The sequence below is a fragment of the Amblyomma maculatum genome, chromosome 5 (genome assembly GCF_055883805.1).
Source record: "Amblyomma maculatum isolate TAMU_Amacu chromosome 5, ASM5588380v1, whole genome shotgun sequence".
In the NCBI taxonomy this organism is placed as follows: domain Eukaryota; kingdom Metazoa; phylum Arthropoda; class Arachnida; order Ixodida; family Ixodidae; genus Amblyomma; species Amblyomma maculatum.
In genome coordinates, this window is record NC_139348.1 from 144,137,730 (window position 1) to 144,159,400 (window position 21,671).

Sequence of the window (21,671 nt, forward strand, 5' to 3'; positions counted from 1 at the left end):
CAGAAGTCGCATCTGGGGGTCCATTAGGTGTGCTTGCCTGGGATGCACCCCGAAAAAGTTGGCGTCGAAAAGGGATAGATCGCGTATCGTTCCCCAGCGCTCGGGCAAACCCAGATAACCTGCAAGCAATGAACGTTACGTTGAAACACATGCACAGTAACTACATAATGTGGCGTCATATCTAGTAATCTCACATGGACAGTGATCGCTCTTAACTGAGACTTTTACCAGAGCGCAGACGTACGAGTGGCAACGTGTACCGGTTTACAGGCCGGACGCCCACTCCTCCTGCGCAGTGGCAAGGGTGGGGCAATGTGTTGACTCTGCGCTTGCATACTTGACGTCCGGTAAACCGGCGTGTGCAGTATGCTTGCGATATGTTAAATCTTTCTATTTGCCTGTTCCTTCGTGCCACTGCATATAGCTGTATCCCAAAGGAATAATAGCATGTTAATCAAATACAGCAAATAGAAGAGTGCACCGAGCACTGAGGATCCCAGTGCGAGGAGATGAAGGTGTGGGCGGAGAAGTACAGAAGCACAACAGAAGGTGCATCTAAGAAAGCGAAAGATAGTGATGATGATGCATTCCTATTCACCGCTGAATTTTGCGAAAACATGCGGTAGCACCAGAAGAGACAAAACACATCTTGGAACATTTAGCCAGGTATATAAGTTTAAGTTATGACTTTTAAATTATAGTAATGGTAGTGTCGATACGTAAGCATTAATTTGGGCCCCGCCCTGGTGGTCCAGTGGTTGGGTGTTCGACTACTGTACCCAAGGATGCGGGATCGAATCCTGGTCGTGGCGACCGCTTTCCGTTAGAGGCGAAAAGCTAGGCGCCCGTTAGGAACAGAAAAGGAACAGCCGCTGTTTATGAAGAGTATGACTGTGCAGTTGGAAGGTTGTACCTCATTATTCTCCCCCCCCCCCTCCCACCTCTCTGTTTCTGTTTCTTTGCCTCTTGAAGCGATGCCTTGACTACACCATGTATCAGCTAAATTAAACCTGTCATTCGTTTGCCTGCCGGTGTGGCGCAGGTTACGGCGCGTGACTACTGTTCTTGGGAACGCGAGATCGAATCCCGGCCTCGGCGGCAGCTTTTCGCTGGAGGCGAAAAGCAACCCAAGGGCTTTGCTATGTCATCATCATCATCATCATCATCATCATCATCATCATCATCATCATCATCATCATCATCATCATCATCATCAGCCTGATTATACCCACTGCCGGGCGAAGGCCTCTCCCATATTTCTCCACTTGACCCGGTTCTGTGCTAGCTGCATCCACTTGACCCCTGCGAACTTCTTAATCTCATCCGCCCACCTAACTTTCTGCCGCTATGTCAGTGCACGTTAAAGAACCCCAGGTGGTCGAAATTTTCGGAGTCCTCCACTACGGCATCTCTCATAGCCTGAGTCGCTTTGGGACGTTTCCCCACAGACCAACTAACCGTCCTTCGTTTGACCTTCGACGAGCCATATGTCGAAGTATAGCTATATAGCTTATACTCCTGCCGGACGAGCACGTTTAGTGTCACTTTCAACGAGTGACACTCGCTTTCAGTGTCATTCGCATCGTGTCATACGATGAACTTTAATGACACCAGCTGCTGAGCCCACTCGGCTCGAAATGAGCTTGGCGAACTCACTACACTTTGTATGGCAGGCGTCTGTGTAGCCTAGCAGCAGAGCATCTACATATTATTTATGTACGTTTTGAGAATTACAATATTTTGACGTTTTTATTGTAATTTCAATAGCGTTTTTTTTTTTTATAGTCACAATCTTTAAGCTATCACCAATTGAAAACGAGGCGCATACTTGAATAGCTACCCTCGCTCTCAGGGCTCGCGCTAAGGTGAAGGCATTCGTCTGCTGCTGCACTTCGATGGTATGCGGTATCTCAAGAGGCATTAGGGAAGTTGGATTTATTTGTAACTAATTCTCTAGAAAGTCGTCCCCTGATACGGCAGTATTTTGCTCAAGCGCCATCCGGAGGCAGCTCCGCTTTTTCTCCCCCAAGCCGCCAGCGCCAAGCCAGCACCATCTGGCCCTGGTGTCACCGGCATTAGAAACGTGCGCGAATTAGTTTTTTCTTTTCGCGAATAATAAGCCCCGGAGCAAAGCAATGTCAAAAATGAATCCTTCTTGGGGATCGTTGACCCGTACCGAGCTGCGATACAAGCAGATTTCTGCTCACGACTTAATAGCCATCGTCGCAGGCGGCGCGGCGTAGCGCAGCTCACCCGGTCAGCTGACACACGTATATACTAGCCTTGCTCCGTAGTCTTCGTCGATTTATCGACAGTAAGGTTAACAATAGGGCACTGCCACGAGTGAGCCGTATATCCTACCATAGCCCCCTTTGCTATGATCCTACTAAGCTGGTCAATGCGAAAGCGCCGCCTGCCTATACATCGATGCGGAACACACTAGGCCTAGCGACGACCACGGCGGAGCGCACGGCCAAGCGCTATATACTTGCCCCGCGTGCTCTGGCGGCCACGGGCGCTCACAGGTGGCATGACAGTGGAAAGCTAGTAGCATCTGGCGTTGTGAACGCTGCAAACGTCTTGCCTACTTTCCTGATGCGGCAGCGACCGGGCATTTTTCGACGTTGTGTACAACGACACGCCAAGCAAACCCTTTACGAACGTGACGATGCTGCCTTACGTGAATGCTGCGCCGCTTGACAGTTTAGGCTGCATAGAAGCGCCGTCGGACATGATTTCAAGTGAAAAATGCATGCTGTTCTGAATCAGACAGCTAGTACACCTTTCACTATCGAACATCGCTGACCCCGCACCATACCTAGAAGCTACAGGCATATTCTAGGTTAACAATGCAAACCAAAGCAGCAACGCTAGGTTAGCGACAATCGTGGTTAGCAGCTGAACTCTATAGCATACACGAGGTCGCGTTTGCATGTAAACAGCAGTAACCATGCATGCTAGCAAAACGTGCGGTCAAGCTAGCATGCCTGTGGACATCGCGATGCATTCTTAGTCAAACCCATGACACGGAGATGCACAAATAAACTCTGAATATTAGCTTAGGATTATTCTTTTCGCAATGCAATTGAAGTTTAAAGTGTTTTTGTGAAAGGAAATTTAGTTCCACATAAGGATGCAGCCAACTGCAGCATCCTAATCGGCGCTGCCGTCAGTTCAAATTGGCACTTTATTTTGCCGTGTGACAGCGAGCATCAAAAGTGTCATTCTAAGTGCCCCTCGTGACTGTGTCACTAAACTTGCCCGTGTGATGGGCGTACCACCATTAGACCTTTCACAGCAGACACAATATCACGTGTTTCCTCTTGTAGTTGATGGCGTCCTCGACTCCATAATCTCGTTATTGAGTCGCTGCAAAACCATGTCAGCCCGTATCTACACATAAGCCTAACTACAGGAAAAGCAACCAAAACCACGTTTTCGCTTCTCTGACTAAATTTAGCAGGGTTTATGGCGAACGCCGGGTAGATTTCAATGAAGCTCAAATATGGAACAAAATGCCGATCGAGGTAAAAGTGGCCAGAAATTTTAAAATGACTTGCAAACTGCATTACCAGTCTAATCATTTTTTGCCTGAAACTCTTCTCTTGTGAATTATCCACACATCATTTCTCTATGTACTTATGTAGTCTGTGTATTTTTTCGTATTTTTTCGTATTTTTTCCCAGTGTTATGTATTCTTTTTATTCTTCTTAGAGTCTCCTATATCTTTTTTGGTTTGGTGGTGTGTATCTTGTAAACGTGTCCTACTTTGTTTATGATGATTAACTTTTCAGCCTTCCGCGCTCTGCGGCTGAACTACAAGTATTTTTTGTATTGGACCGGCCACTAGCTGTTATAGCTAACCTTCTAAACAGTGTGTGCGCATATTTATTGTTATCTCATTAAAGTGCCCAATAAAGAAACTCTGCCATATATATATATACACACACACACATATATATATATATATATATATATATATATATATATATATATATATATATATATATATTTTTAATGAAACTTATGGTACAAACCCCAGCCGAAACATCTTCAATACGCTCGAAAATTTTCGGACGGTCAGATATAGCTCCGTACGACAAAATATCCGCGCACCAAACGTGTCTTTGCCTTCGCCCCACCGTGACTTCGGAGCCGAGGGCTGAGTGAAATGTAATGAGCCAACAAATTGCGCCTTTTGTGAGCTGGTTTTGAAGCATTTGAAGGAGCTGGTGTATATAACAATAATAGGCACAGTTCACTATTATTTCTATAGGTTGGTATTCATTACCGCTATTCAGAAGGGGCGTAGCTAAAATAAATTGCGTTCACTAGTTCCGTCAAGGAATTACACTTTCTGAGATTGTTGCTTTAGGTGGGCGGTAAGCCCTTTGCAGCTGGTTTAAATAGCGTTGTGTAAATTGGCGCACGCCGAATTATACACAGAAAAAAGAAAGGCTGAACAACAAATGCGCAGAAGGAAGTGAAAAAATTCGGCATGTGAATTTCACGGAAGAGGAAATGCATAGAAAGAAAGAGAGAGAGAGAAAGAAATAAAGGAGGAAAGAGCTAAAAGCAAGAGAGGAAGGAAAGAAGGAAGGAACGATGAAAAAAAGAAACGAAGGAAGGAGCGAAAAAAAAAAGAAGACAGACAGGTAGAAAGAAATTAAGAAAGAAAGTAAGAAACCGAAATATAACGAGTAAAAGGAGACAAAAAATGAAAACACAGTAAATAAATAAATTATATATATATATATATATATACATATATATAAATGAAGCGAAGAAGCGAGAGGAAGAAAAGCAAGGTTGCCCATCAGCAAAAACTGAACAAATGATAAGCAAAAACATGTCTTTAAATTCTATTGCAAGACTAAAATTTCACTTTCGTGGGTGATCAAGTGCACGCTGAAATTTTCTTGCAGTTCATACCTCGGGGCCAGCGTGTCTCGTCGGCAGTCACAAAGTCAACACCCGCGTAGAGCTTTTCCTTGAACTCAGCAAAGTCATCTGCTTGCACGAAGCGAGCGGACAGCCCAGTGATTGCTATTTCTTCTTTCGCCATGGCCTCCTAATGTGAAAAGAGAAACGTCTCAAAAACATATACAGGTAACGGAAAAAGAGGATCCACTAGGTGAGAAGGAGTGATTTCCTGTATACTCCAGGGATATCAGATAACAGCCGAGTAAGTTGATGCATACGCACGCCCTGTCGAGGCAAGGGAGTGCCTGTTGGCAGCATCTATTTGTTGTGGGTTGTGCGTGTGCTTGCGTATGATTTGGGGTGCAGCGGGAACTCTGTGTGGACCAATAAACTACAGCGAAGCCCAGTGTCCGTAATGAGTGACCAGTCTTCCTTCGGGATCGGATAACGTCTGGGACCTCTGCACATGCGCGATGCCGTCGAATGTATGCCAGCGAATTTTGCGCTGCTAATTAGCTAATTTCCCAAGACTCAATTTGCGCAAGAGAAAGAAGGCCGTTGAAGAAGTTTTTCTGCGTTGACGCGGGGTGTCTAATCAGAATTTGTTTTTCTTTTTGTTTTGTTTTTTTTTTTTTTGGTTTGGTTTGGTTTGGATTCGCGTTTACGCCTTTCGGGTTTGAGTCAGGATCGGCTCCGGAGAAACATTCCATTCCGGTTTGAACCGGTTCATCCCTTTTGGTTTGCTTCAAACGGGTTCAAATCCGGATACTGTCTGAATGGGCGTCTTCGTGGGCATGAAAAATACCTACATTTTTAATGCAGAACATCTTAGCATTTCATTGCTAATCTTGCGAATTGCCTGAAATATGTTCATCATAGTTAAAAAACACAATTATTGTCAAGACGCAAAGGCGCGCTTTTGTGCTAGTTGAAAGAAGCGTTTCACATCTAATATGGAGAATCGGAATGCGTTAGCACAGCTTCCCTGACATGCTACTCAAATGAGTACAATTTTTTGATAGAATATTTAAAGAGGTTTCTTGTGAACGCTGCTTGCGCGAGTGTACCTCTGGTAGCTGTTTAAAATGAACAACAAACAAAGACTGTAAATATTTTTCTTTCCTTCAGAAAACCAGTTGAGAGGAGTGCCTGCCGCGGTAGTCTGCTTTTCTTCGTTTTTTTTCTGTTGTGATACTACTCTTTCTCGCATTGTCATGATCAATTAAAGCGTCTGCAGAAAGCAGTACTGAGGCCGAAATAATTTTTTTTTCGAGCCATAACACATCTATTGCTCTTTAGTACTGCTAAGCCACTTGCAGCTCTTGATTCACCTTAGATTAGCAACATTATTTCATTCCTTTTCGAAGAAAAGTGCTTTCGCAGCATCGGATATATAGCGCATACATAGCGTCACTTACTTAACAATGTTGCTTCATCGGTCTGAGGTATGTGCACAACAACCATGGGGTTATGCTTCCAGACTCAGACCAATATGTGCGAACTATAAGAAATGAGAAGTACCGTTTAATGCGAAATCGATTCATATCTGTGTTATCTTCTGGGGTGGATGAAATCTGTGATGCACCATGGCGCAGCGTTTTTATATTCATACACCATACCGCTACTTCGGTATATCCATACCCACCTCTTGAGATTATACACTTGTGAGAGCCTCTGCATGAAGAGCTTCATAGAACAACCTTTGTGCAGCTTTTATGGCGGTGAATTCATAGACACTTGCTTTCAGGCAAAAGCTTTTACATTACCACGAGCCCAAGTGTGCTTTCTGCCACACGAAAGCCTCTTCCATTCCTCTCCAATTATATTTGTGCACACCAGCTGTAGCCTATATTTTAGGAATTTATATTTGTAATTGGAGACATCAAATTGAACACTTTTGAAAAATAAATGGCATTTGAAAGAATTTTGGCAGGAAGAATTCACCCAGTCGCCTCTTTATGGCCAGCTAATGGGGTAATAAAAAGATAAGAACAGTACTTTTTGACGACGAGACAGGAAGACAGGAAGTTCTCTTTTTGACTGCTTTATCACTCCCACGAGGCAAAATCAATTGGCTTCAACTTCACTGCTTAAGGAATAGAATAACAGGAAAAGTTCACCGGCCGTACGATTGCATCTTTGACGTCCGCAAAAATTTGAAATTTACTGCTGCTATGGACAGCATTGTCCCAAAGCTGCCTCTTCTACCAATTTTTTCAATCCTTGACAAATGGTTGCCGCACAGCGACCAACAGAGCTTACTGTCATCCGACTACATTTCATCTATGGAAAGTAGCTGGGCCAGTTGCGGCATGATTGATGGCAAGTTTTTATGCCCGGTGCACACAGAAAAAATTCACACACTCTAATGACTATCAGCTGAGGAACTCATTGCTTTGCTCGCAATACCTTCAGGAAGTTCAATGTAGTATATGAAGAAACACAGTAATGAAAATCATTATGTTACTTCTGCCATCATTACTTATCAAGGTAGTTATTTCAGTTCTTCCTTCCGCTGTAGTGCGCGCTATGTATTGAGAAATCAGTGATGCGTCATCGTTCGTCTACTGGAATATGTCCCCAAAACTGAAGCGGGTCATGTCAGCAAGCTTACGAGACAGGTGTCAGGCAGTGATTTTGTGGCGAATTATAATCGACAGCCTCTGCGCACACATACGAGGCGCACTGCTGATAGAAATCGTTGACGTGCGTAAGCACATCATGACTGATGTTAGTTAAAATGAAGTTGACTGTCTTATTCAGTACTAACTACTGAATGACAAAATGACAAATCAATGGCGTAGCTTTTTTATGTCTTATTATCTTTTGTGCATTTATTGCGAGTAAACCAATTACTTCGTCATTTATTAGAGCTTCGCCTGTGTCTTCTCCTTGGCCTGTTACCCTTCGCGCTGCTTTACCAAGCATCTTCATTGCTCTCAATTACTTGCTATCTGTTTCGTTGCATGCGCTTTGTGCTGATTTGTTGTCCTGATTTGTCTGAATATATATTTTAGAGATATGTACCTACATGAATGACGAAGCGTAAAACACAGATACCCTGGTATGGCGTAGACCAATAAAAAAGTATCTTTAAGAACACCAGGCATGGCCTCAGTAAATCGTCGACGTTGAGGACCGAAATGTTGGAATATATTGCTACCTTTTATTCGCAACTAGAATATATTTAACCAAAGTGCGTCAGCCCCGTGCTTGTGGGCGTAAAAAGATGGCCGTGTGTGCTGAGCTAGCAATCGGACCGGTATAGCGCCATCTTCAGCAGCGTTAAAAATAATATTTTGTAATCTTACACACTATGTCAGTACACTGAGCAATATAGTATAAATAAGGCACATTTTAATTTTCTCAGCGAACTCAAAGCACAGCCCGGAGGCCTCTAAAAAATAATGATTCTTTCTAGCTAACTAGGTGTGGCGTGCGAAATTCCTGGATGCAGTTCAGAAAGCTTAATGGCTGCCAGTACCTGTGCTATTCAAGGATATCACCAGACGTACACGTCTACTCGTTATGCCTGCAACGACGGGCTTCAAGCTAGTATCACTGTATCGAGAGTTGGCGTAGCTTGGGGGCTCCCCGCTTTGCCATTTGAGCTCGAACCTATAGAGTGTAATATGAGACACGTTGGATACCGCAACCTCGGGACATTGGACCCTGAACGGCGCATTTGTCTTCCCCATAACACGGCGCTCGTAAAGCAACATTGGTGTGCATTCTGTGGCGTGGTGTTGCCTTTAAATCCAATATGCTTTCCCGATTCAGATGACCGACACTTTTCCTGCGAGAGATGTGGTTTCCAGGAGACATTAGATCATCTCCTGTGTAACTGCTCTGCTTTTGTGCGATGACCTTATCCTCTAACAAAGGATAAAGTCATAGTGCATAGTCATAGCAATCGGCTACCATCGAGGCTTACAACGCACAGATTCGCTACTTGACAGCGACTGCCTTGAGTGATAACTTACGCTAGACTTTCTGACCCTTTGTCTTTTCCTGATAATAGAGAGTTTTAGCTTACCGTGATCCGCGTTCTGCTACCGCGATCCGCCACCGCGCGTTTCACTGCGCATGCGCAGATCCCTTGACGCCGATAGATGGCGCCACATACTGGATGTCGGCACACAGACCTACCACGTCGGGACCAATCAGCTTGAACGCCCCGCCCACGCGCGGTAGACAGTCACGGTGGCGGATTGCAGATCACGGCAAGCTAAATCTCTCTAATAATCCCCTCTTCCCTCTCCCGTAGTGCAGTGGAGGCAGTCGGAACACCTTTCTCGTTAACATGCCTGTCTTCCCTCCTCTTCTTTATTCATCTGCGATATGCATTTGCTTTTTTTTTTGAAAATTCGCAACCCTACTTTTAAAACGTAAGAATAAATCAAGGCGAAACGATGCTCTACTTTCTTATTTCCTTATAATCCTCCAAAACAATTATTCTGATGTGCGGACTCATAAATGAGGGCTTGTTAAAAATGTTCCCAAGCTGCATTTTACAATGTGCCTTTTCATATAAATTATGTTTCTTAAAACGAGTTCGGATATATTGACGAACTCTATATTTTGAGGCCGTAGACGTCTTAACGAATTCTTATTTCAACGTAACCATTGGCTTGCAATCAGGTTTAGCATAAAAAAACAGGCTCTCAGAAATGGTCAGTGGATGTGTGCAGCCCTTTTCTTTTCCGGTCAGTGTCTCACAACGACAATAGCAACAATATATAAAATAAAGTAGCGTGAAGAGGAAGAAAAAGCTTTGTATCAATTGTTTACAACTGCGCTATAATAATCATATCTTTTGTTACTGAGCTTAGCATTTCGAATATGAAACTTATAGCCAACGATAATGATGTTCTGTGGTCTTGCGATTATTGTATTAGACACACAAATTCACAGCATGTGTGAAACAAAAGCTCTGCTAGAAGAGGAAAGTTCAAGCTCACCATACCATTTAGGCCACTAATGCACAGTGGAGTTCTATCTTCTTCCAAGCTAGTCTGCTTCGTAGAGCCCACGCAACAAACCCAGATGGCACGTAAGCTGCAGCCCACTGGACTGTTTCTGTGCGGTAAAGAATATATCGGCAGCATTTATATAGACAGCTAGATGTCAATTTGCCATCCCAGAGCGCTATGTTATGCCGCAACGGGGTCTTATTCACAAGCTGTCAAATGGGATCTAAATGTATTGTCAGTTTCAATTACACACTGGGGTTTATTTTAAGGCAGCAAAGTTAGACGCAGTTTTTTCGCATGCGAAAACAAGGTCCCCGTGTCAGGTGCTGGCCCAGCTACTTGAGGTTATTGGCAGCATGGTAACTGAAATCAATGCGTTCATAATCTCGGACTGACATTCCAGATATACGTGGGCACCATAAAAGTATTGTGAAATACATCAAGCACTGCATACCATTCTAGTTGCAGCGTATTGTTAATCGCTGTGGAAATCCGTAGCATTACTGATGTCAATATATGCAAGATATATGAGGTCGAACGCCCAAATCCTCCACATTGGGGCATCGGAAATGCAAAAGAGGATGACTCATAATTTGGTGGCAGCTCATATTATTAATGCGAACAGACAGCGCACAGTACAGGAATTGCTTTAAATGGTAGCGTCTTTTATTCACAGGAATAACATAGGGTACATATTGTCGTAGCAAATATTTGGATCACTGTTTAATAGAACAATATGCTGATTTCACCATTGCTAGCAATTTGAACTACTATTATAGCAGTGCAGACCAACGAGCCTCGCCAGAACACTTTCGTGGTGGCGTATTTGCGGCTCCGCGCTCTTGAAATGCAAGATTTCGTACACTTTCAAAACCTTGATCTCAGAGGCACTTTCCTTTTACTTTGATTATGCAGTTTGTGTGATGTAAAGTTTGAAAGACATTCCTATATTGTATTTATTTGTCGGCCACTTGCACAGTTAGAGATATCAAAGACGTCCCCATATTCTGTTGGTTGGAGAGCTTAAATTATACAAGGCTTGATATTCCACTTGGAGATATTACCACAATTTGACATTTCATTCATGTTACTTTTACTAATACTGCAAAAATGTTACAAGAGAAAGCCTAAATATTTTGTAACTAATTCTCTGCAGATTTTAGAGAAATTCTACGCCGGATTTCTTACGACAAGGACGGAGCTCCGTAGGTGGGATGTCACCGTACAAAACGGTCTTTACGAGCAGGCCCAAATTCTCAGGTGGTACGTCTTCATGCACAATGACTAGTCATTTTAGGGGAGGTAGTAGCGTTTGCGCGAATTCTCGCCCAGTTTTTTGTTTTCACAGCCACTTTGATGATGCCCCAAATGACGAGAAATGATTCTGAATGACGCAAGATGTCTTATAACATTATTCTTCAAGATCTGTTTGACTGCGCGCACTACAAAACAAAACTCTCTGCTATATCTACCCAAAATACTCGGTTCTGTTTCAGCTGCGGCGCGTGGCACTATAAAAATAGGGATAAAATTTAACACTAATCTATTTCTCTTATGAAAACAGCGATACAAGGTCCGACTAAAGAAAGCGCTTTGCGGATGTAGTATCTATATGGTTATCAGCCACGTAATGAAATATCGATAGATATAAAAGGTTGGTGTACTTACTATCTTTTTCAACTCCTCTATTAAAACAGATGCCATATGTATGAATTCAATGATATTTCTGCTGGAATTTTATTACCAACAGCATTTATTACCAAACTGCCTTGCATATGACATAGACAGCAGCAAGACGGCGTTCCTAAACATTACTAAGTTACAACTGGAGCCGCTAATATCCATAGTGGGGAAATGAAATAATTGAGCTTGCAATTCCGCTGCCGAGATCCCCACGGCACGTGTGTGACAGGAAAAAAAGCAGGAAGAATGAAAGCATGAAGCCATATTATGTCATTTGTTATCAGTGATGTCTGGAACTGAGTGGTGCCAGCACCCTTCGGACTCGTATTGCTGGCGTGGATAACACAAAGTTCACTTCATGCTAAAAGCAATTGGTTTAAGCAGCTACAGCTTTTATTTTGATGAGCAATATAGAGAAGGCGACTTATAATTCTTGTTCGGTATGTATACTTGTCTAATTTGCACTACAATACAATACGTACTAGAGAATGATATTGGGTTTTTAATCGTGGTGCACCAACTCGGATGTGTATTATTTTAGATTACTTCATAATTTTGGCACTAAAAGGTTGAGACCACACTCTGCACCACAAAGGCTTAACGAAGTAATCAGTGCTCTCATACTGCGCTGCAATCCAGAAAGCTGAATTTTTAAGACACCAGTCTTATTGAGAGCTTCACGTAAAATCATTTTCAAGGGTCCACACCCACGCTAATTATAACAGAACGTGTTTTGCCCTACTTCTTGTTTTCATTTCCGCCATGCGCCCAAATGTGACACATGCCTTAGCCTGTTGTGGAACAGTCCTATACGACAACTCAAGGTTGAGGTCATTTTAACAGTAAATTTCGGTGTCATGCGGCCACGAACGGTCGAAAGTTTCTTCAATCGCTAAGATTCTGAAAAAGCTACGTACGTTTACTTTGTAACAGTGTGACAGCACTCAGGTGGATACTGACGAGTAATTTATTTCTATAGTGAAAACTTCCGATTTTGAAGGTTTCCCGAGAATGCACCAGATGACAAATTGAGCGCTACGCAGAAAAGTTTAAATTCGCAGATTATTGTCCTCCTTTTTCAGTTCGGTTCTACTGCAGACTCGAGGCGATTTGTCTACAGAAGCCTCCTCAATTTGTCGAAGTCTCTTGAGCGTAAGGTTACGTATTTCCGTCATGGACAAAGTGACGTCATAGTCCCGCTCCAGTGTCTGCTGCACTTCCACGCCTATCAAGGAGTCCATGCCGAGGTCGCCAAGGTTCATGCTCAGATCCAGGCTCCCTGAGCTTTCTACTCCTGCAAAAACACGATCATACTATGATGAAACGCTGAACATTTCGTGGGGAGCTGCATTCATAATAACGAAAACATGAGTTCTATGCGAAACAAATTGCACAGTTCTCATGGGGAAGTTGAAAGTTTACCGATAGGCTGATCACATTACAGTGCGAAGAGTATTGTCCTTGTTACTTTATTCGAGAAAGCAACAAGGCCGCACGATTCATCTCAGTACATTGTTTACTCGTGAGGGAAGTGATTGTTTTGGAAAGAAGGTTTCAGCTTTTTAGAACTTCGAAACTTTATCTTTGTACTCTGCACTCCGGAAGCTCTGTACTCAGGAAGAGAACAGCAACGGATGAGGAGAGTTGTGAAGAATTGTGTAAACAGTGATATAGGCCTTTCAGGTCAATCACATGCACATAAAAATTCCAGACATTTCTATTTATTATACTCTTTATGGTGGAGCTATCGCCGAACGAATATTCGGTTGACTACATGGTGATATAGGTTACTACCACTTTAACTGAACTGTTTTGTGAGCGCCTACTTATCTCTTTACACCACTTATACAGTTCAATTTCTCCAGGACCGATCTGCGTTTAACAGCAAGTAATTCGAAATTGTTCGGTCATCATCGGATATGACCACACTACCGCTCAAAATGGACAAACTTCTTTCCACCACAGGTATCTATATGTTATGCGATTGCTCAATATAAATATCGTTATTAGATGTATATATTTTTGTACTTATCGTGAGCGCCAAACTTCATACTTCAAGCGATGAACAGCGAAGCAACAGATCTTAAGGGTAGTTTAGATAAGTAGCTGAAGTTGTATCTTTTATACCCTAACTAAAAGAGCCGCACGTAGTTCTGCTCTTTGTGTCAGTAATATGGATAGTATTCTTAAATCCCTGCATGTTTGGTACGCCGTCGGCAATGCATTTATGGTACCAGGGCGAATTGTCTTGAACAACGACCCCAGACATGGACACATTTGTTTTCAAGTATAATGTTTCCGAGCGAGTGGTAAAGGTTTCCTTCCATGCCACAGAAAGGCGCGTAGACGAATTTTGAGGAATCCTCGCGCTCTATTGCTTTCCATGCACTTCGTAGGATTACACCAGAGATACTTGCATGTCAGAATCAGAATCATGTTTCACTTTTATAATAGTCACACACTCGATGGATTCCTGGGATAAAGGCCCGAGATATGGCTTGACAGAGGCCGAGGAACCATTTACATGGCAGCATACGTAAACTGGCAAAACATGTGATTTAAAAAAATATAGAACAGAGCAGACATAACGTGACATAAAAACAATATGCACACATATATGTCTATGAGCATGCAAACATGTAATGAAATCACATATTAAAATACAAGGTACACATAAGTGTAGTACATAGAAGCTGAGTATAAGAACATGTTGCAAAAAACCTTTGAGTCACCATACTTAAAAAATTGTATAAGGCAATACCCTCACAATTTCTCACACAATCTCACTCAATTCGCATAAGAAATCACATACAGATTGCATATAATTGCATTAGATCTCATAGTTTCTTGTACATTATCATAAATTATGCGAAAGATTTTATGATAACCGTATGGTACCGTATTATGGTACACCGTATAAGAGTCTATGCGATTTGGTGAGATTTTGTGAGGGTATTGCCCGGTAGAACTAGTTTTTCAGTAGGGCACCACCAGACCAATAATGTATCCACAAACGTAAGGCACTGCACATCGACAATGCTAAATTAGCAACTTCAGTGAGCATACCAAACATATGTGTGACCGTCTCGACGAGGTCCTGTGGCCTAAATTTAGTATCCTCTGGCTTTGTTGACACATCGGCCTTGACGAAGCTGCATACGACCGGGCGACCTTGGTTCAGGAATTTGTCAAGTACGCGCAGACAGCTACCAATTCTCTGTGGCGCGTATCCGCCGAGGGTCTCCGCCTGTTGCAGCACTCCAACGTCGCCTATGACGCCCCACTGAATGGCCAGTCCTGCACAAAGAGTGACAGAAAGTTCTCTCCGTTTTGTCCAAGTGCCATTATTAAGGCGAAAGCCTTTAATGGCTCAGGATGTCATGGACGAAATGTGTCTCGCTATTGCGGCGGCTCTAATTGGCTGAGGCGGGATGACGTCATACAGGTCTCGACCAATCACAGAGCACCACCACAGTGTGGCCGAATGCACGCCTTAAATGGCCTTATGTCAATCAATGACCAATTGCTATTTAATGAATAATTATTATATATCTGCCTACCTTCCTAATGACTAAATATTTAAAGAACTAACCACTAATTAACGAATTCGTTACTAATCAGTTCCAGCTGCGTAGCAGAATGCTGCACTCAGGCTTTCGCCTTTCACTACTTTAGTTGCTAAAGCCCCTCGTAATTGTTTTAATCCCTTCTTTTTTTTTAGGATGGACGGAACATTCTATACCGAAGTTAAGTTATATGAAAGTAAGGTTCTGCATTTTTATAAAGGTGCCTGCAAAGAATGCATAAGCAAAAATTTATATGGTATATGTCTGCAAAGACCAAAAATTTGTTTTGGGGTTTTTAGCAGGACATTCTGAAGCTTGCTTGTCGGAATGTGAGGATTATGCGTCGTTATTGACATTTTTCCACTTAGCTAGCCTACGCTTGTATATTTCATCATTTTTCACAATTGGCTAAGAGGTCGAACGCTTGCTCTAGGATTCTATGCCCGTTACGTGTAGCTTCATCCAACATCTTTTAAAACCCAAGCAAGCCTCAGCACTCTTTTACTATACCACACCTTGCCGAGTTTACAGAACAATGACGTGATTTTAAGGCAAAACACTAAGTAGGCAATAGCTGAGGGGAGTGGCTACGGCATTAGTATCTCACCAAATACTTCCAACCGACCCGGCCTGGACATAAACTATGATTTATTAGGTACTGCATCCAGTAGGTGGACCATATGCCAAACTTCTCTTTCGGCGTTTCGATAAGTTATCGGTAACTCCATATATTGTTTGACACTGCTGACGTTATTTTAAACGTTAATCTTATATGGAGCAGAACGGCCCTCACTCCTTTTTCATCAGGTGGTCAAAACTTCTCACGCTTTCCACTACAGCTCTGGTATTCCCCCTGAAATACGTTTAGGAGAACATCAGTTTCTAGTATTGCACATACCACAACTATTATAAAAGCATCTGTTGCAACATGCAATTCAATGAACTACTAATGAAGACCTGAAGAAATACATGTGTGTTTAATTTCTTTAAGTGTTTCCTCTCCACACGGACAATGCGACTTCTTGAACACTTTCTTCAGTGGCATCAAACACAGACATGCGGTTATATGCCAATATATACTGGGTTCTGTTAAATTTACAACTCTACTATTTGCATGCCGATATACGAACAAGGCTAGCATCTCACCGGGCAGGCCATCCTGCACCCGGCGCTCGCAAATCCGCTCCATGGCTGAGTTGGCGTAGCCGTAGTTGGTCTGCCCCACGTTCCCGTCGCAAGCAACGAAAGATGAGAAGGCGACAAAGTGGTCCAGCTCCGGGAAAAATTTCCGAGACAATTCGTCCAAGTGGTTTGTGGCATCCACTTTGACCCCGCACACGGCCTCAAAATGCTCCTCTGTTTGATTCTCCAGCAGGGAGTCACGAAGGACCTAAAAACAGAACCAATGCTGGTTTTTCGCACGCTCATGCATAAGAAACTCTGTGTATACTGGCATAATGCGGCACCTCTGCAGGTGTTCTGCTCCTCTTCTAGAAAAAGCGTACACTATTTTCTTAAATACATCCACACAAAATTTATTTACAAGCACAATGACATGTAGTCCACGCTCATTGCAGGGTAGTCGTCAAAACGCAGACACGCAATATGCAAACTCACTGAATAAAATGCGGTAGTAGGCATATCTGAAAAGTAAAATTGACTATTATGAAGTCCTCTTTTCGCATTATGAAATTTTTGACTGACTTTAAAAACGCATACTGCTCCAATTTACCTTTCTTCGATGTTTCCTACCGAAACGTACCCAAGCTTTCAAATCAAATATATTTTCCTAGCCTAATGATTGTAACCGAGGGCTGTTGAGAGTCGCATGGCCTATTTTGTACTTCAATTTTGTTTCCTATTGTCCATCAATAACGGAAAGTTAAAGCTAAAATTTTTATTTCAGCTTCAGGAGCTGCATATTGTCTTTAAAAAAGACTAATGAATTGTTTACACACATATCCTACTTACGGTAAGGAGTTTTAAGAGCCTTAAATAATAACAATTTATTAACGATTCCACTTCACAACGTTGTTAGTGCACCTCAGACCGCAAAACCAGTTTGTTTCCGCTCTTTTTGTCGAGGTTCTGTGTGTGCACTAGAGGGGCGGCATGTGTCAGCAGCTGTTCAAGTGGCAGATCTCATTTATTGCCGGTAAGTAAAGCCGCATAAAAGATACCTCCATGAAAATACTCAAGCGAGGTGCTCTATTGCGATAGCACAAAGATTGTTTTGAAAGAATCGACATTTAGTTCAGCATTTGTGTGAAGCCTTCACCTCTCATGCGAGACAGGTGCCAGGTGGTGTTTTTAAACACTATCTTCCTTCCCTCTGCCACGGTTGGCAGGTAAGGATTAGTGAAATATCTTTCTACACTTGTTGAGAAGAGGAGAGTGAGACAGAATTAGGAATGACTCAGCAGCAAACTGGATGATTATGATCCGCCCAGGAAAAGCATATTAATGAAGTGGCACGTATAAAAAAAAGCATAAAGGGATTGAAACGAAATAAGAAGTCGTAATATAAGAGTCAACGGCAATAGAACAAAAACAAAACAGATTAAAAAAATGCTGCAGCATTTGTGTGTCTGTACAGGACTATGTCCTCATATTTCCCAAATGATCGACCTGTTCTGAATGCAGACTTTGTTGCTCAAATTGAGACAAAAACGTTAGTAATTCTATTGTCAGTATATATTTTCGATAACACAACAAGTACAGCAGGCGAGTCCACTGGCCCCTCAAAATGCTTCAATCAGTGTCAGTAGTCTTTTTGATGGTGGAATTTTTTAAAGCATGCTTAGGTTACCTTGGCAACGTGGTATACCCTCGCGTAGTGTTATATTCCCAAAACATTAATTAATAAATGACGAATTCATGTATAAATATGGATTACAGGGTGAAAGAAGAAGACAAGGACGTTCATTTTGAGGCTTCCTTTGAAAAGTTATAAAGAATGTGACGGTTTTAGATTATATTTCAAAAGCAATTTTGTATACGATAGCAGGAAACGTGTATAAATTCAAGGGCCAATGAAAAAGTGTCTAGGGAGGGTAAAACAAGAAACAATATTACAAATAAATTATCCCCTGTCATCCCACCTTAAAAATGCTTCCATTCAGGATGGGTAGTATTAAATATATAGGAGTAAAAACGGCGTCAGCATTCTTTTCCTGTACACGTATGCATTGTGCTAAGCAAAAATAATTACAGATTGGTACCGCACACCGTTTGCAAAAGGGTTTACAAAACACCGAAGGTCGGTTGTTTACAGATTTTTTTTCCGCTTCCTTCATTGCCAGAGCTAAACAACCGAAACGACTGGGAACGAAACCGCGCCCCATCTTCGCTCGCATCGTGTAGCCCATCTTATGCTCTCAGGTTTTTGGCACGCCAATAAGAACTCATTTCTTGTGACATTATGCGGTGTTTGAGAAGTTTAGGTAATAGTTTTTTAATTATAGTGATGTGACTCAGAACCCTTTTCGCAGCATGCACTCTTACCGACATTTGTTCTGCATAATATCAGCTCCAATAACCGTCTTTGAGACTGTTTTCAGGACCACCTAAATGCATTAACATATTTCGTTCTGGTGATTCATTCTATTATACCGCAGTACGCAAAATGAGCTGGTCATAACATTGTAATCGCGGAACTCAACTTCCACTCCACCAGTCTAAAATAAGCAGTCGCAATTTTTCCAATTTTCACATTGGTGGCTACATTTTTAATGGTAATTCCTAATTATGAGCTTTAACACCCAAAACCGAAACGCTAATTATGAGTGACACCGAAATGACAGGTTCCGAATTTGTACTGAACAGTCCGTATTCAATAAAGCGCACTATCATTACACAGTCCTCTACTTACCATGGCGAGGTTGAAAATACCGCCCAGTGGCCCCATGGCTGAGGCTTCTTCAATTATCTGCAGCGCACCCTGCTTCGTAGAAGCATCTGCTCTGCTAAGCACCACTTCGGTCCCGGAGTTCACTAAGCGTCCTACAGACATCCGCTGATACCCGTTCCGCAGCCCAGACCGTGAGCTGAGCAGGAGCTTTCGGCAACCACGGCCCACCATCCAGTCTGCGAGCTCAAGGGCAAAGCCGCCCAGACCTCCGATGATGACGTAACATTTGTGTGCGTAGAAGTAGGTGCGCGTCACTGCCTCCACGGCGAAAGGTGGCGCTTCGGCAGTCTGCCGGGAGCTCTCTTCAGGCCGAATCTGCGAGGAACGTTTATTAATTCCTAGGCTTTTGATTGTAGGCAATATATTTCAACGAAGGTGCCGTCATATTTGAAGTATGCCCCTCTCTCAGCTCTGCGCTTACATTTTGTTTCGCAGGCATCAGGATGGAGAGAAATATGATATAGACTGCTTTCAGAGAACAGTTCACCTTTGGCCAAAACGCGGTGCCAAATGGGTGTATACCATTTCTGGCTTCTGAGCCTCAATTTTGTCCCAATTTTGTCTGTGCCTACCTGAACACCTCAGAGCTATTAATCTGCCTATGTATTTGTTAACTACCACCGACACTGTGCGGCAGCCATATTACGAAAGTTTGTAACAACAAACAAAAAAACGCACAGTAAGCTTCTCAGAGGCATTTATAAGTCGTTTCTGGCTGTGGCAACAGCTATAGGAATACCTCTCGAAATACGGAGAAAATAATTTTGTTTTGATTCCCATGGAACTGACACGATATTGAAGCCATAAAGCCTTAGCTGGCACGGAAAAGTACGCCATACAAGTTAAACAAGCCGTGTAAAAGGTTTCGTTATCCTGCATAGAATGCGCGCCTAATGCGACGTGAACATCTCGAGATCTACCCCCGTGTTGATCAGAGAATATGGCAGCCAGCTCGTATAACTTGTAAACGCAGTGCCCGTAACCGAATTACGATCAAATTGACGCAACAACCCGCAATAGAATGAAACCTCGAATTGGTCGCCTTTTATTTAGAAGACTGCGTTTTTCCCAAGATATTCCAGGTTGCTTCAAGGCACTGCAAGACGCAAAGTGCACCAGGCCAAGGAGGGGTAGCTGCTATCTAAGCTGTAAGTACAGTTTATTGCGCAACAGTCAGGTAGATCTGTGTGTGCCTCGCAAGTGCGAATTCTGACAAATGAATGCCCGTTCTAAAGCGCTGACGCTCTCGAAGAGCAGTTATTATCACGCCTTCTATTGTCCGCATGACAAAAGCACAACCGCATCATGTGCGCGGCGCCAAAGGTCACCGATCCCAAGGCTAATAAGTGACTGGGATTTACAGTACTAGTATTTACAGTGTGCCTGTGTACCTGTGTGGCACATGATGCGCCAGAATTTCTGCAGGAGCGGGTTCTAACTGACACCACACCGAGGGTAGAGGACAAGGGACGCCCAAAACAAAGTGAAAGGTTGTGGCGATAGTCTAGGTTTAGATTTGTCACTTACACTTTTGCAACTGCCAAATTCATTTTTGATGCCCATCTGCCCTCTCGTCTTATTAACCCTACCAGAGAGATACGCAGTCATCCTCACCTTTCAAATGTTTTGAGTGTTTCGTGTCCTCTATTTGTGATGGTGCGTTTTTATTTCTTATTTCGAAAGTTTTCTCACTGCCATCATTAGCAGCAACAAATTAGTAACATGCGCTCTAAATGTTATGTCTGCTAGCTTCATGGTGTCATTTCATTTAGGCTGGCAGCTTGAAGGATTTCGCAAAGAAGGCACAGATAAAGCGTTGTTTCTTCTCTGCTCGTATGCGTCCTCCGTGCCTAAGTCTTCAAGGTGACGAAATCTAATCTTATACATTCGTTCCTCCAACTTTTCGCCCATTTTCCTGTCAGAAATGTTTGCTGTTATGAGAACGTCCTATCCTAAGCTATTTCCCAAATGTTTATCGTTACGCACCTGCAGCACAACTTTCCCGACGTGCTTTCCAGAGGCCATGTAGCGGAACGCCTCTTCCGCTTGGTCCCGTGTAAATCGAATGACGTTCAGTGGTCGTACTACACCGGAGACGATGCCCTGCTGGACGAGATCTTTGACGCGGCGCCTGTCCCTCACCGTGATCGGACCATCCTCATGCAGTGAGTCCAGTAAGATTCCGCAGAAGGTGATGCTCCCGAGGAAAACTGACATACCTAGCGAAGAATCGCTGGCCAGGTCGGATTTGCCAATTTCCAGGAAACGGCCGTGCTTTGCCAGGCAGCGAACGCTGGCCTGGAGCTTCTCCCCCGACAAGGAGTTGAGCACGAGGTCCACTCCTGTTTTGCAAGCGGGGAATGATGGTAAACACCTAGTTAGGCGCACGGATTCATTATAGAGACAGCATTAAAGACTTCTTTGTCTTAAAAATCGCGCGTCGCCGTTATGAGCGAGACGTCATGAGCAGGCTTCTGGCATTCATTGGTTCGCGAAATACAATAACAACACTGGTCGGCGAATAATAAGACGTGAAAACAGTATAAATCCCAACCAAGCTTTTAGAACCTTTCGCGTAAAGTTTGTCCTTCTAGAGCGGCGGATGTGAAGGTAGTC

At 43.1% G+C, this 21,671-nt stretch overlaps 1 protein-coding gene across 1 annotated transcript in view; it reads right to left on the reverse strand.

The window, feature by feature from the left end:
• Nucleotides 1-21,671, reverse strand: part of LOC146189840 (fatty acid synthase-like) — an 88,662-nt gene that overhangs the window by 26,317 nt on the left and 40,674 nt on the right. The gene's annotated exons all lie outside the window — the stretch shown is intronic.